The sequence below is a fragment of the Sciurus vulgaris genome (genome assembly GCF_902686455.1).
Source record: "Sciurus vulgaris genome assembly, chromosome: 2".
Lineage (NCBI taxonomy): Eukaryota > Metazoa > Chordata > Mammalia > Rodentia > Sciuridae > Sciurus > Sciurus vulgaris.
The window spans coordinates 129686105-129702793 of NC_136462.1; the positions used below are offsets into that span (position 1 = coordinate 129686105).

At 36.9% G+C, this 16689-nt stretch overlaps 1 long non-coding RNA gene across 2 annotated transcripts in view; it reads right to left on the reverse strand.

The window, feature by feature from the left end:
• The window catches only part of LOC306650518, a 95988-nt gene that overhangs the window by 30858 nt on the left and 48441 nt on the right, over positions 1–16689 (reverse strand). For both annotated transcript variants that reach the window (XR_013760944.1, XR_013760945.1), the window contains exons 2-3: positions 1782–1956; positions 41–157 (exon numbers count right to left, since the gene is read on the reverse strand). This is a non-coding gene — a long non-coding RNA (uncharacterized lncRNA). The remainder of the gene's footprint in view (positions 1–40; positions 158–1781; positions 1957–16689) is intronic.

Here is a 16689-nt window from a genome sequence, read left to right on the forward strand (position 1 = left end):
GCCCTTGAAGTAATTTGAGTAAAAGCATTCATTTACATACTGAAACTGGAATTCAGCTCTTATCTCTCAGATTTGGTACACTTCAGGGATTTTCTGTACTTGGAGTGAGGGAAGTCGAGCTATGTTCTCATGGTGTTCTGCAGATCAATCCCAACACCTGTTAGAAATGCAAATCAGGTCACAAACCAGACTTTGTGAATTATAACCCCATGGTTGGAGGTAGCACTTAGTGTTTTAAACAAGCTCCCAGGTGATGCTAATATACCCTCAAGTAGGAGAACAATTGTCTTTGCCAGAGGGATATAGTAGACTCAAGTAGAACACTAGAGAAGAGGTAATATACAAAAATTGGGAAAGGGTTGAATTCTGGAATTATAAATAAAATTATAACTGCTTGAGCAGTGTGAAAAATGTTTCTGATTAAAAGCTTTAAAAGTGCGTATAACAGGTAGAGAAGGGAATAGACTAAATAGAGCATACCTGTAAATGGAGGGTAAAGAGGTAGATGCTACAGATACTTAACATTTCTATTTAAATAAGATAAAGTAACTTCCGTGTCTGGTGAAAGGGACAGCAAAACCTGTGGAGGAAATTCTGTTGAAGGACCATATTCAGGGAATTTTGACTTCTAAATTCTACTCTTTCTTATATGCTGAGGTAAAAAATCAAAAGAGAAAATACATATGTTCAAAAGATGAACAGAGGGCAGGGTTGTGGCTCAGTGGTAAAGTGCTTGCCTCGTATTTGTGAGGCACTGAGTTGGTTCCTCAGCATCGCATATAAATAAATGAATAAAATATAGATCTATCAACATCTAAAAATATTTCCTAAAAAGATGAATATGTAAATATAGAATTCATGTAAAATGTGTTTTGTGTTCCTTGGAAAGCAGATGGGGACATGGAACATTGCAATAAAACTTGAATTCCTGGGCTGGTGGTTAGAGTGCTTGCCTAGCATGCAAAAGGCTCTGTGTTTGATCCTCCAGCCCAACATATAAAACAGCAAAAATAATCTTCACATTGATAAAGATTCTATGTTTAATCAAATTTTAGTCAGGGATCTGGAAACTCTTCCTAGGTCCAATCTGCAGACACTCCCACTCTGGATATCTGAGTAGGTTTCTCATCCTCCACCCTCAAGAGATGATATCTGACATCCTTACCACTTAGTAATTTTCTATCCACTGACCTTTCACCTGCTGTAAATTCCTCCTTGCCTATCCTGTATTCTGAATTGAGCCTAATCTCTCTCCTCCACAGGAAGATTGTTGTTAATGATCTTTTTACCTATTCCAATCAGCTTTACCCAGGCTTCAACAATATCAGTGAATATTTTTTAAATTACACACACACCAGAAACCAAAACAAACAGCTCTATACTGATATGTTAAGCAAAGCCCATATGATCCTTTCAGATGAAACATGCGGCACTCTGGAAATGTGCTCCAAAAAAAGTTCTTGTTTCTGGTCTCTGTCATTAGAGATAATCTGTTTAGAAATGCGCTCGACTGGTAGAATCACAAGCCAAACATTTGTAGCTTTAAACCTGTATTACATAATGTACATTAGTAAGAGAACACATGCAAATTCATGTTTTAAAAAGCAAAACCCTAAACATGAAAACGAAAGAACAAGACAAAAATATAAATAAAACGTCAAGCTCTCGGACAACCACGGAAACACAAAATAGGGAGTGACGTCATCCACGCCCCGCCCAGCTGTGAAAACCCAAGGAAGTTCGACCTCTGCGGCCACCATTATCTGCAATCGCTACGTCACCTTCCTAGAGTGCGCCGAGGCCAAGACGCTGCGCAGAACGATGGCGTTATTTCCTGTTGGCGGCTCTCCAGGCGACCGCAGCTCTGAAAACTGGGCTGTGCCAAACGCCTCACAGGCTTGGTGGGTGCTGAACTGGAACAAACCTCAGTAGTAGGCGTTTTCAAAACAGGTTCCGCTGGCCAGAAACAAAACAAAACAAAACTTTTATGTTTATTTATATATGATTATATATGTATATATATATGATTTTCTTAAATTCATCTTCTCAGGATGGTCCAAGAGTAGGAGTTTTAAATAATTAAGACAGCATAATATATACGATAAAACATATATCCTTTTGAGAAATACTTAATCCAGAAAGAATTGAATCATTGACGGGGGTGGGGTAGGGAGTATGTCAAAAGGAAGTTTTCCTTTCTTTAATTATAGTCCTACTTTGACAGAAACAGAATCGTCATAAATTTGTTTCAAAACTTGACACATACTACATTCTTAAAAGACACTGCTGCTATGTGATTTAATTCTATTTCAGTTATATAGTCTATATAATAATACAGACAACACAACGAAACAAACATGAAAGCATTTTTTCTTTTTGATCATATTGGGTATTGAATCCAGGCACTCACACACTAAGTGACAAATGATCTACCATGAAGCTACACCTGCAGCTCTCATCAATTTATTTCCTTCCTTCCTTCCTCTCTCCCTCTCTCCCTCCCTCCTTCCATCCCTCCCCCCCCCTTCCTTCCCTCCCCCCCCCTCTCTCCTTCCGCATTTCTTTTTTCTTTTGGCACTGAGAATTTTACCCAGAGGAGCTTTATGATTAATTTGCTTCTCCAGTCCTTTTTATTTATTTGAGACAGGGTCTCACAAAGTTGCTGAGGGTCTTGCTAAATTGCTGAGGCTAGTCTTGAACTTGCAGCATTCCTGTGAAAGAATGGACATTTTTTTAAGCTGTTTTATCTCAACTCCCTAAGGTCTCCCTCCCATTGTCTCAACTCCCTAAGGTCTCCCTCCCAGTAATGGGAACAAAGCCCCTAAAGCTGTTCCAAGAAACAGCCCCAAACAGAGAGTAAGAGTAAATTGGGCCAGATAGTGCTCAAACAGTAGGATTACCAGAAACTATTGGCCAGAATCTACGCCCTGTTGTAAAACATTGTGAGACACGTTATATGTTATCAGCCAACTCAGACCCCCTTTGGAATTTCCCAGCAGCTTTGTTCCCCCCCCTTTTTTTTTTTTTTTCCTTTTTTCCACTTTTTCTCCCTTTCATGTGTGACCCCTCCCTATGCGTGCTTTTCTGCCTTTATAAACTTGTAAGATTTTCTGCTAGGGACTCGACTCCTGGACTCCTGCGTGAGTCACGAGTTGGGTCCCAGCGCGCTGGAATAAACACCTCTTGCGGTTTGCATCAAGTGACGCCTCCTGTGGTTGATTGGGGTTGCCGTTGATCCAAGGGATAGAGTTGGGGTCTCCTTTTTGGGGGGTCCTATACCTGCCTCAACCTCCCTAGTTGCTGAGATTGCAGGTGTGCACCGTCACGCCCACTCATCAAGGCAATTCTTAAGTGTAAATTTGTTTAGAAAGAAACCAAAATGCAGATGTCGCAACGTATGATTACAATAATCAGAAGGCTGTGGTACATTTTCATTTCCAAATTTTTGAATTATTTGAGTTTGTAACAGCACATATTTCTCTTTAAAAAATCAGAATGGCTGAAAAAGGTATGTGTAAGTATGCATATCACATATGTATATAACTCTGGAACTAGTTGACTATCATCCCTAAATTTGTCACAGGAGTTTTATGTTTTTGGAATTAGTCTCTTAAATATTTTATAATTCCATTATTCTTTGGTTTAAAAAGTTAACTTCCAGGGCATAACTCAGTAGTAGACTGTGTTTAGCAGGTTTGATGCCCTGGGTTTGATCCCCAGTAAAACACACATGCATATTACATTAAATTCCACATAATAAACAAAAAATTGGGGACTTCATAAATTTGGAATTTGTAATACCAACTGGCTTACAGTGCATGTGTGATGCAAGAGATAAAAGTCTGCTATATTTTTTGAAGATTTAATAAAACCAAAAGGAGAGAAAAACTGGGAAAACCAGTCAATTGGACACTAACATTAGGGTGGCAGAATAAGCTTGAAAGAAAAGGGAGTGTGATGTATACAGAAAGGGTGACGAATTCTGTGCTTGACCAAAATTTACTTAGGCTTTTTTATGGTGCTGGTGATTGAATTCAGGGTCTTCTTTATGCTAAGCATGCACTGTACTACTGAGCTACACACACAAACCTCTAGTCAGACATCTGAATCTTCTCCCTGGTCCATTGTGTATTTCTTTGTAAAATATAGTTTTAGCAAAGAACTTTCATTAGGTTAGTGAGAAACCTCCTTCCCACCCTTTATTACTAATCACCTTCAGTATGTTATCAGTTTTCTTATCCCTCCATCATTCCCCAGATGATGTCTTATCACCCTGTCTTCAACTATTCTTTACATGAGTTTAGCTGGTAACTGTCTTACTCTTGATGTTTCTTCTTATTGATTTTCCATACATTGATTACCTCCTCTGCTTCTTAGATATAAATTCCCACTTGCCTGTGATATATTCTGAATTAAATCATGTTTCTATTCCTCACTGCACAATTCCATTACAGTGGCCTCTATTATTTATCACCAGTGGTCCTAAATAATGTCTTACGTATTGTGTTTTAAGAAATATCACTGAATAATATATTTTTTCTTTCAGTTTTGATGCTACAATTTGTATAGGATCAAATTCATCATGGGAATCTAGACCCATTACCCAGGACCTTAAGTATACACATTTGAAGACTTTATCTTCACTGATGGATTATTGATTCAAGATCCACTGGCGAGTCAGATACCTGAATCACTGCTATGGACAGATATTCACTGACTCTGGTAAAGATGGATTTTGATTCTGATGCTTTGAAGTCTACTTTGTAAAGTGGGGTTCCAGTCTCAGACTTCTTTCAAAAGGTACCTTCTGGGATGGAATATTTTCTTTATGGCCGCTTGTATCAAGTGGGGATTATCCCCTGACTCTGTACTGCAAGTCTTTTTTCTTTTTCCTGTCTCTGATGAGAGGCAGAATATACCACTCCAAAACATGCAGGATTGAGCTAAATACAATTAAGAAAAAGAAAATGCAGGAAAGTTCTCTGTTCTCCTTCTACTTACCTAAAAGCAGGATATAAAGTAGTCCTGGTAGACAATTTTTACCAAGGAGGACAAAGGTTAACCACTGACGACAACTTTAGATCCTTATCCTGGAGATTTTACCAGAAGACTCTTAACATCCCTTACTAACATTTATCTGCTGTTTATTTGCCTTTCCACACTTTTCTGCTTCAAGGTCCAAAGTTCTTTGTCTTGTTACTTTATAAAAATATACTCTTCTCTGTAGAAGATGCTATATAAGCTGGAATTCAATAAAGCAACTCATTCTCTGGTTGTCATATATATATATATATATATATATATATATATATATATATATATATATATATATATAAACTTCTGTGACTTAGAGTGTAGCTCAGTGAGAGAGTACTTGCCTAGCATGTGCAAGACTCTGGGGATTGCAAAAAAGTAATAAAAGGATTACATACCATTATGGGTTTAGAATAAAATTTAGGATTAAATGGTGTGGGGTTTTTTTTTGTTTGTTTTTATATTTTTTTAGTTGTTGATGGACCTTTAATTAATTAATTAATTAATTAATTAATTTATTTATTTCTATGTGGTTGAGAATTGACAGAACCCCTGTCACTGAGCCACAACCCCATCCCTGTTTGTTGTTTTACCACTAGGTTTCTTATAGAATTGCTAGCTTTATACAGGTTAATTCTAGAATTCCTAAAACATTGTCCAATCTTTCTTGGAGTCCTGTGGATATATGGAACCTATTGGACATGCGACGCCAATGCCATTAGTTTTGTTTATACTAAGTTCGTCAGCTGTTCTGATATAGTTTACTAGGTGTTCTATGATATAAGATCTTGGAAATATTATAGATTATGGTTATATATTGGAATAGGACTGAGCTTAAAATTATTTATTTATTTATTAAATAGTTTCTGTATCCAGGAGTGAACCAACATTCCATCACAAATTAGTCAAAAAATCTCAGTTTCATCATTCAAAACATTAGTGGTTTCATTACCTGTTTTCCATTGCCCTGTTTTAATCCTACAGTTAGATATAGATGATGGGCGTTTCCAGGTAGTAGCAACCCAGTTTAAAAGGGTTCTTTGTAAATTAATGTCATTTTTTCCCAAGGATGTGAGATGTTAGTCAAATTTTCCATCTGTAATAATTGGTTCTAATTTAATTATTTTTTGATCCAGATAGTATTATATTCCACCCTTTAGATAATAAGTGTAGGAGCCATTGGATTTGTGTGTCAGGATCTGCCTGCCAGAACTCTATTCTCAAATTTAGTCATTCTCTGTGTTTTGTCACTTACATGGTTTGTATTTTACTGAAATAAAATGGTTTGTATTACTGAAAATAAGTCACACACACACACACTTACACATATGTCACAATTTGTCATATTGGAACATGTTGGTTAATGCCAAGCATACATCTAAAATTCTCAGTATATCTTCTAATTATGTTAATGTTATTAGAAGCAAGTCCAAAATATTTGTTGGAGGAATTGTATTTGTGGAGCAATTGTAATTGCTTCACATCTACTGGTAAATTTTTTAAAAATATTTTTTTAGTTGTTAATGGGCCTTATTTTATTTATTTATATGTGGTGCTGAGAATTGAACCCAGTGCCTCACACGTGCTAGGCAAGCAAGCATCTACCACTGAGCCATAACCCCAGCCCTACTGGTAGATATTGATTTCATTAGAAGGTAAACATTATCATTGCTCCAGGGTCATTATACAGGTTTTCCTAGATGAGTTTAATTTTCATGGCATGCTTGTGTTTTTTTTTTTTTTGTGTGTGTGTGTGTGTTTATTACATATACACATGATATATTTGTGTCTTTAATTTGGTTTGGGATACATTTATCTTAAGTTACCCAAATAATTTTAATTAGGTAGCAGGGGCAATCACTTTACACATACAAAAGGTATTTTTTTTAATTTAGAGTTTTCTCTTAAGATGTTTATGATTAAAGATATAATCTTATAGATTATAATATTTATTGGTTCTGGTAGTCATGTTTCCAAGGAAGTATATCTATTGTTTAAAAATTTGGTATGCAGTGGAATTCACCTTTTGAATCTCTTCTCTCATAACACGGCTGTCCTGCTCTCCAGTCATTATATATAGGACCTCAGTTATGCCTCTTGTCACCCCAACCTTCTGCTCCTCCACTACCAAAATGAGAAATCTTTGCCAACAGAGAGGTAGGGTTCTACATGAAGCTGAGAAAGCTATTCAAAGGAGAACTTTGTTTCACATGGAATACAGCAATTTCCATCTCAAAGAAAAGGATGATGACAACATCTGGCCTACACTGAATACCCCAGCCCTCTCCTGGCACAACCCACCTGCTGTTGTACCAGCATCATTACCAGATACTGTCCACTTTTCTCAAAGTTTGGTTTTATGAATTAGGTGAGGCTTTGGATACTATTCAAGACTTGTGTAAATTTAACCCTGATTTTGTCCTTGACTTGTTATGTATTTTATCTTTATTATAAAGCAAGTGTAGCATTGATCAGAATGGGGTCTAGTTTTCCTAAGACCAAATGTCACACCAGCTCCTGCCACTATGTATATCAAGCAGTTTGTTGCTTTTCTCAGACATTTAAGGATAGTTTGCATCTTGTAGGAATTACTAACATTGTCATAAGTATTCATTTATGATAATGACACATAGATCACTTTTGTTCTTCTAATGAAGCTGTATTATGATACTGGCACTCTTAGTTTCTGGTATTAATGAGGGCAGCACTGTTCCTACTATTCTACTACTTCTACTACCACTATTCCTATTACTCCTAACTTCTTTGTCTCATTGCTGAAATATAATACAAATATTTAGTTTCATCTGTTAACCAGATATAGTTAGGCAGTATTAGATCCAACATAGTAAATTTAATTTAAACCCTGCTATGGAATATATATATTTTGGGAGAGGGTACTGGGTATTGAACCCAGGAGTATTCTACCACTGAGCTACAATCTTCAGACCTTTTTATTTTTATTTTGAGACATGGTCTCACTAAGTTTCTGAGGCTGGCCTTGAACTTGTGATCTTCCTCCTCAGCCTCCTACGTTGCTGAGATTACAGGTGTGCATGACTAGGCCCAGCTGCAAAGATCTATATGAACATCACTTTAACCTCCTCTGCCTTGAGAGAGTAAAACATATGACTAAAAGAAACTTTCATATTTCCTCACTAGTGGAATCAAAAAGATATCCTAATTATATGAAAATTAGATATTTTATGGTTTGGAAATTAAAATGTTCCCCCATAAAGCTCATGTGCAGGGCAAATGCATCAATGTTCAAAAAATCTGATAGTGAAGATTGGATTTTGAGAGATGTAACCTTATCTGTAGATTAATTCATTTGATGGATTAATAATTTGAATGCCCTACTGTGTGGTAACTAGGTAACAGTAGGGAGGTGGGGTATGGCTGGAGGATATGAGTCACTGGGAATACAGCCTGGACTGTGTCAGTTCCTGACCCCTTCCTCCCTCAAACTCTCTTTCTTTCAGCTTCCTGACTTCCACAAACTGAGCATCTTTCTTCTGCCACATCCTTTTGCAAATGATGTTTCTGTCTCATCTCAGGCCCAGAGCAACAAATGTGGCTGGCCATGACTGAGACATCAGAAACAGTAAACTGAGATAAACTTTCCTCCTTTAAGTTGTTCTTGTATTTTGGCCACAGCAAAGAAAATCTAGACTAACACAGATATTATGTGTGCTCACTGTCACTCAACCTGGCACATACTTTTGATGTGATGCAACAATGTTTCACTATTATAGGATGCTCTTTTACAGTGTAGAGGTTACGGAAGAAGAGAGAAGAATAAGAGATAATGAAAAAGAAAAGAACAGAAAAAACAACTACAGTATGCCCCAGCAATCCCTCTACTGTTTGTATAACTGTAACATGTAAGTAGTGTTCTCTGGCCACTACCACACCCCCTCCAACTTGCCCCCTGCTTTCTTTCTTGTTCTGCCTGAGAAACAGAGACTTGCTTTGACTATCTGTGATCCAGCCAGCTGTTTTGCCCTATATACTTTAAACCAATCTGGGACTACAAACATGCCTGTTTTCTTAGGTTGTACTTGAAAGGATAACCATATTGCTAAGCAGGTAGAAACTACCATTGGGCCTAAGCCAAATTTCTTAAATCCTCATATAAAGTCCATACCTGACTCTCTCATTAGGGATATTGCCCTTTCTCTGATCATAAGGATCACTGTAGTACTCAGCTTTGAACTAATCACTTTGGTGTTCAGTGCTGCTTTTATTTGGAATCCAGAATTCCTTTCTTGAGATGGTTTGGGGGAAAACCGTTTGTGAAAAATCATTTCTGGGCAATTCCAGCTGAGGGTTTTCCTGGACAGAGCAACTGCATAGTGAATAATATTCCAAAGAAATGGGCTGGGGAAAAGAGGAACTGACTGGAAAGATACCAGGATGATTATAAGAGTTCTTTGTGGGGGGTACTTTTGCCTGCTTGATTTTGCAGACTTTCCCCAGGGTACAGGGATATTCCAAAAAACTTCAGCAGGCTTGTCCAGCCTTATGGAGGGTTCAAAATTTCAAACAGCCAGCAAGGACACCAAGCCCTTAGCGGGGATGGGGAGGATAAGTTTGTCTTTTTCATGGGCAGGCCACCATGCCTAAGATGCTCAGTTGGGAGGAGGACTGAGAACTTGACTTCCACTACCACTCTATTAGTTTACTCACAGAGCAGGTAAAGGAAAATGTACTGGCATGCCACAGTCTTAACTTTTTGGTTAAATTAAATACCTGAAGCATATTTAGGCACCTGCGGCATATTTCTATAATACCAGCTATTCAAGAACATAAGGCAGGAGGATCCCAAGTTTGAAGATAGCCTAGGCAACATAGGGTGACCCTCCAACATAATAAAATTTAAAAAGGGTAGAAGATGTCGCTCAGTGGTAGAGTGCTTGCCAGTATACACAAAGCCCTGGGTTAAAACTGCCAGTACCACAAACAAAACAAAGCAAAACAAAACCCTAAAGCCTATGTTTCTTTCATTGTCAATCCCCTGTTTTGGGTGCTAAAAATTTGGGGTAGCTGGGGGTGTATCTTAGAGGTAGAGTGCTTGCTTTTCATGCATGAGGTCCTGAGTTCAATCCCTAGCACAGAAGGAAGGGAGGAGGAGGTAAGGGAGGATGGGAGAGAGAGAGAGGAAGGGAAAGAAGGAAGGGACAAAGGGAGGAAAGATTCAAAGACCAGAGGGGAACACCTGACTTTTGGCAGAATCCAAAGGAGTTCTTATTCCTCCTGGCTAATAAGGTATGGAACAGAATAATTATATCTAGACATGAGGCAGAAAAGATTAGCAGTGTCACAGCACTCTTTTCATCAGGAAATACCTACATGGATCCCATGCATATCTCCAGCATTGATGGAAACTTATGTCGCCCTTGGTTTGTAGAACTAAAGGTCCTGTTGGGGTCTGTAAAATACACCTTAGTTTTAAAATTAATTCAAATACCACCCCCAGAGAACCTTGTCCAAGTTAAAGAGAAAGTAGGAACCTACCTGAGAATTACTTGCTGCTAGGATGAGTCCAATGTGGACCAGCCACCCAGATAGACTGCTGCAGATATTCAGTTTGGCCACCAATATCATATGGGTTGAATCATGAATGGTATGTAGTAGCCAATGGGTGGAGCTATAAGTTGTGTGCTTAGTGATTAAAGAGACATACCCAGTAACTCAGTGTACTGATTTCTAGGTGGTCATTGAAGGGTTGACACTGGAAATAAATCAGTAAGGGGATTTCCCTTATTGAGAATTTGGGCTGTGGTTTGACCTTTTTTATGGGCCTTGAGTAGGACTCCCATTGTGGGAAGTTGGTTTATGAATATTTGGTAGGTGCAAAAAAGCCCAGTGCAAGTCATGTGGCTATAGAAGAAATCAGATACGGCCTTAACTCAAACTCAGTTCCACACAATATCCGAATTTTGCATTCTTCTTGTCCCTGGCAGGGAACATCAACCACACAGAGGATGACTCTTGAAATAACCTAGACAGAAAATGACAGGAGATAGGATATTGGGGTGGAATGTGTCACTGGGCTGAATTGGTGTCCTTCTTTCCCTAATACAGAAGACCACCACTACTAAACCTGGACCTGATCCCATTTTCCTTTTAGATGAAGGGCCTTGTTAGAGACATTGGCAATGGGCAGCAATGCCTGGGTATACACATGGGCACTGCAGTGGCCATTAGTATGTGGAACTATGGGAAAGAACTATTAAAACAAGAAGTGTTACAGAGTACCCACTATGGCAGTGGTTGTCATTCTGATACATGTGGGATGACTTTGTGTGGATCACCTCTACAGGTCTCCCAGGTCTGTTTTGAACAATGTAACCACTATAAAGAGACTCTGGTAAACAACACCAGGGTCCTAGCATGCTTTCCAATTCTGAAATGCCAGCACACCATTAATGACATAGATTGTTTTTGCCACAGATAGGTCTCATAGAACAGGGAATGTACAGGACTTTACCTAGTGGCTCTGTATACCAATGCCATTTGGCCCTGGCTTCTCATGTGCATCAGAATCTCTGACCCAATCCCTATTCCCCCTCAACATGAAGGGGCTGATGGAGTAAGTCCTGATTTTTTTTAAGTCTGATATTTTTGATGGAATTTTTGCTGACAGTATTGATGCTTCCAAGAGTTTCTTTTATGCCTTTTTTTTTTCTTTCTGGTACTCGTGATAGAACCCAGGGGTACTGAACCACTGAGGAACATCCCCAGTTCTTTTTATTTTTTAATTTTTTATTTTGAGGCAAGTTCTCACTAATTTGCTTAGGACTTCTCTAAATTGCTGAGCCAGAGATTACAAGTGTGTGCCACCATGCCCATCAAGTTGTGTTAAATTTTCAAGGGTGGAAACCTTCATGATTTTGAACATATCAAGCATGGCTTGGAAGCCTTGAAAATAGCGCCCCCTGCAGAAAAAGTTGTCCTATAGCTCTGCTTTAGCAGTATGTTAGACAGTCTATTAACTGTACAGGAGGTACTCTTTTAAAAACTTAATGTTTTGTATTTATTCCAGATAAAGAAGTTGAAATTAATCCATCTTTCCTTTACAACAGCAAGTACAATAGAGCAACCACACAGAGGAGACTCTTGAAATAAACTAGACACAGAAAGACAGATGCTTCAAGATCTCACTTTTATGTGGGAATATAAAACTTTGAACTAATAGAAGCAGAAAGTAGATGTTGGTTCTCATGTAATTGGGAGTGTTTTTGGCTTGAGGAGGAAAAAGTTCAAGAGATCTGTTGTACAACATGGTGATATAGCTAATAACAATGTATTATATACTTGATAATTGGTAAGAGAGTAGATTTTTAAGTGTACTTAACCACACACATAAAAAGATAAGCTGTGAAGTAATGCAGATGTTAATGAGCTTGAGTTAGCTGTTCTATAATATATATATATTTCCAAACATCATATTGTACTCATTTGGCTAAAGATTGTCTTTCCTTTCTTTTTTAAATATTTTTTTTAGTTGTGGATGGACACAGTACCTTTATTTATTTTTATGTGGTGCTGAGGATTGAACCCAGTGCCTCACATGTACTAGGTGAACACTCTACCCCTGAGCCACAACCCTGGCCCCTCCTCCCTCCCTCCCTTCCTTCCTTCCTTCCTTCCTCCCTCCCTCCCTTTCTTCCTTCCTTCCTTCCTTTCTTTTTTTGTGTACAAAAACAAAACAAAAACAAAAATTCTAGAGTCCTAATGAATACATGTATATTTTCATAAAACAATATCAATTAAAATATCAATTATATGGCACTTAATGTATTAAGATGATCATAAGCATTTTACAAATGTTTTTGTTGGAAACATTGCTGATTCTTTAATGTTTTGTTTTAAAGATTTAAAAAATATTTCTCAAGCTATGAGCAGCTTATAGAATCTTGTAGCTATACTTAAAACAATTGAAAGTATTCTTTTTCTCCCTACCTGATCTTTTCAGAGTTTTGTAAATTATTAGTGAGTATTCTTAGTTTCATAGTAATATATATTTGTATGAGTTCAGTAAGTTTGTTTCTCTTTATAACGGACATAATTGGAAAGATTTTATATTACCAAGACCTTTGACTATAGTATTTGAGAACAGCACATAAAATGAGAAATGACCAGTCAGCTTTAAGGAAATAAGGCTGGTTTTAATGAGCTAATACACATAAAATCCCTTTGGAAAACAACTGTATGTCACCTGTGTTAAACTATTCCCAACCTTATAGGGGAGCAAGGAATGTAATACTCTTGCAGACCATGAGATTATGAACCTCAGCAAATTTCAAGGACCTCGAGAAGAGAGGGAATTCACCTAAATATACAGGTATTCAGAATCAAATCTTATGGCAAGTTTTTAACCTGTTTGCCTAGTCTTGAGAGAATTCTAAAATTCTAGTCTGAGTTTATTAATGAAAAAAAAAAGGGGGGGAGACTTATTAAAAGAACCTATAAGATCAAGCATTTTTTCTTTTATTCTTTTCGTCTTTTTTCCCCATTCCCTTCCCCTCCTTCTCCTTCTCCTTCTCCTCCTCCTTCTCTATTCTGTAGATTGAACATAGGGTTATGCCTCTAGCCCCTCAATCATTATATTTGCTGAACTTATATGAGTAATAATAAACATATATGAAGAATCATGAAAGTGTAATGACACTATGGACTCTGGGTAAAAAAAAAGTTTATTTTCATCATCTTCAATAGAAAACATATGTTTCAATAGAAAACAAAATTTATACAAAAGTCACCATCCAAACAAATGACTTTCTTCTGCTTAAAAAGGACAAGGAAAAAATTATCTTCTACTTTTAAACAGGTACTAAAGACAGAGACACTTGAGAGCTGACCTTGATAGAAATTCTTACCTTTCACTGGCTTAAATATAAGTCATCCTATGATCTCATCTGTAGGCTCTGGACTAAGGTGTTTCAGCCACCCCATCTTGCATGCCAAAAACAGAAATGGTGACCCAAAGACTCCTACGTCTGCATTTTTATGGACAGTCATGAAGACATTATCAGAGAACAAAAGGGTCTAATCTAATGGTAATACTTTTTTTTTTTGGGTGGGGGGACTTACTTAGGCCTCTTTGTTCAGATTCTTTTTCTTTCCTTTTTTGTTTGGAGGTGGAGTTAATAGGGGTTGAACCTAGGGGCATATTACCACTGGACTACATCCCTAGACCTTTTTACTTTTTATTTTGATACAAGGTCTCTGAGTTACCAAAGTTAGAGTAAACCTTGTGATTCTTCTTTCTCAGCTTCCCAAGAAGCTGGGATTAAAGCTGAACACCACCATACCTGGTCAATTTTTTTTAATTTCTGGGTATAGAACAGGACCTTTCTGTAATGAGTCTTTATGACTCACTTTCAGTAGATGTAAATCAGAAAGTTCTTTTATGAACTGCTTCAAAGGAGAAAGACAGGAGAGATTAGAGTGTGATATTCCTGCTTATGCGTTTTCTCAATTTCCTTGAGCTTAAAATACACAGTATGCCAAGTTGTCATATTTTGGGCTATCATATTTTGACACCTGCCACTCCTATGAGACAACAACATAAGCATGTAGGGCTACACATTTAAGATGAAAATGGAAGCTAGGTGTTTGTGCCATTGTTTGGCTGGCCACCTATGCCAGCCCTGGTCTACCTCTCTTGAGAGTTCTTGATGCTTGCTACAGATAAATCCATTATAATTTAAAATGAATCAAATAGATTTTCTTTTTCTCCTAAAATAACAAAAGTCTCATAGAAACAAAATTTTACAGAAACAGAAAATGTCATGGTTCTTAATAAATTGTAAATGGGCTTGCTGCTTCTCATAACTGCAAAAGGGGCAGTTCTAACATATTTGAAGTATATTGTTGTTCTTATATTTATACAGAGTTAAAAGTGTCAGGCTCCAATATCATAATCAAGTCAAGAAGAAGGGATGCACCATTGACTATGTTGGAAGTAGCTCTTCTGTATTTATATAATCTCCTCCCTGCCTTATTATGTACTTTTACTAAACCATAACAAGGAATTAAACAACCCTAGCAGCATCTGAAATAAAGTATTTTCCTCCTTATGGTGTGAAAAAAATCAAATAATTACTTTCACATTTTTACACATGGAATCAAGGCACATCTTTCTTTAGAATAAAAAAGTTTCACAGCAAACAAAAAACAAATCACTGCAAAGCTTAGATGATATATGAAGAAAATGGTGCATGTGCCCATGTGTGTGTGTACAAACATATACATTCATTAATAAAAATGTTAATCTTTCAATTTTTGATTATATGTCCCTTCCTTCTTACTTTCTCTACTATCATACAGCTGAATATGGAAGTATGTCTGGTGGCCATGGAGTAGAAATGCCCCTGGATGGTCAGAAAATAGGGAAAAGAATAAAAGGAGAAATTCTATTAAATGAAATTCAGTGTACTAAAAATTCCAAAGTGGGGAATCATGTTGGGAGATTGCCGAAGATTCACAAGAACATTAACAGTAGAAGTGTCAACTACAGTTTATAAACTACAATGCATCCTGACTGAAAACCCAAGTGTTGGAAAAATCTGAGTCAAAAGGGAGCAAGAAACTTTTTAGAAATCCACCCCTCATTTTGATTAGGTATGGTCAAGGTATTGTGGTTACAAGAGAATATGCTTATTATTTTGCAGATGCTGACTAAGTGGTTTAGAAGAAAAAAGTCATAATAGTCTCTTATACTGATCTCATATATAAATCATATACATAAAAATGTCCAATTGTAATAGTATTTAGATTTGTTCATATTTTTATTTTCATCATTGTTCATTCTATCTCTACTCAAACAACAAAGAGCAAATTGTGGAATGAAAGGTGTTATAATAGTCTAATTGAAAAGGGGGTGTTATATACTTGTCCATCAAATATGGAGCAAGTAATTAGCTGTGTGAAATATTATATGAGTTTGAAAATATTATTATCTTCTGTGTGTTTGATTATTTTCATAGTAGTTTCTAAAGCTTTTAGAAATTTTCTCATCCTCAAAATAATAAAAATAGGTTGACAATGACATCACAAAAATTGATTTTATTATTATTTGAAAAAAAAATTTGGTGCTGGGGATTAACAGTACTATGCACAGACTGCGCTACAACTCTAGCCCTAACCACAATTAAAATCCCTTCCATGTATTAGAAAAAAAAATTTACAAAGTAAAATATAAAACAACCCTTAAAATCTTTAGCAATCAAAAAGCTAGTTTTCAGAAGATAAAACAACCAAAATTAATACATAAAACAATAACACTCCAAAAAGTACCAGTGGAAAGTTAGTAAAATTAACAAAAAATGATAGAGCTGGATACTAAAGTGGCAAGGATGGATTTTAACTACTAATAACATAAAATAGTGAAGATTTCAGTTCATCTCTGTCTCAAAAAAAAAAAAAAGAAAAGAAAAAAAGCCTGGGTATTTAGGTCAGTGGTAGAGCGCCTTTGGGTTTAACTTGCAGTACCACCCCACCCCCACCAAAATACAGAGGTTGACCAACGTAAATGTGATTAAAGCAGATGTGTCTGCTATCTGACACTTACATTAACCTTTTCTCCTCCCCCAGACTGGGAGGTAAAGGCCCTTTCAAAAGTCTTGTATATTGTTTGTATATATTCAA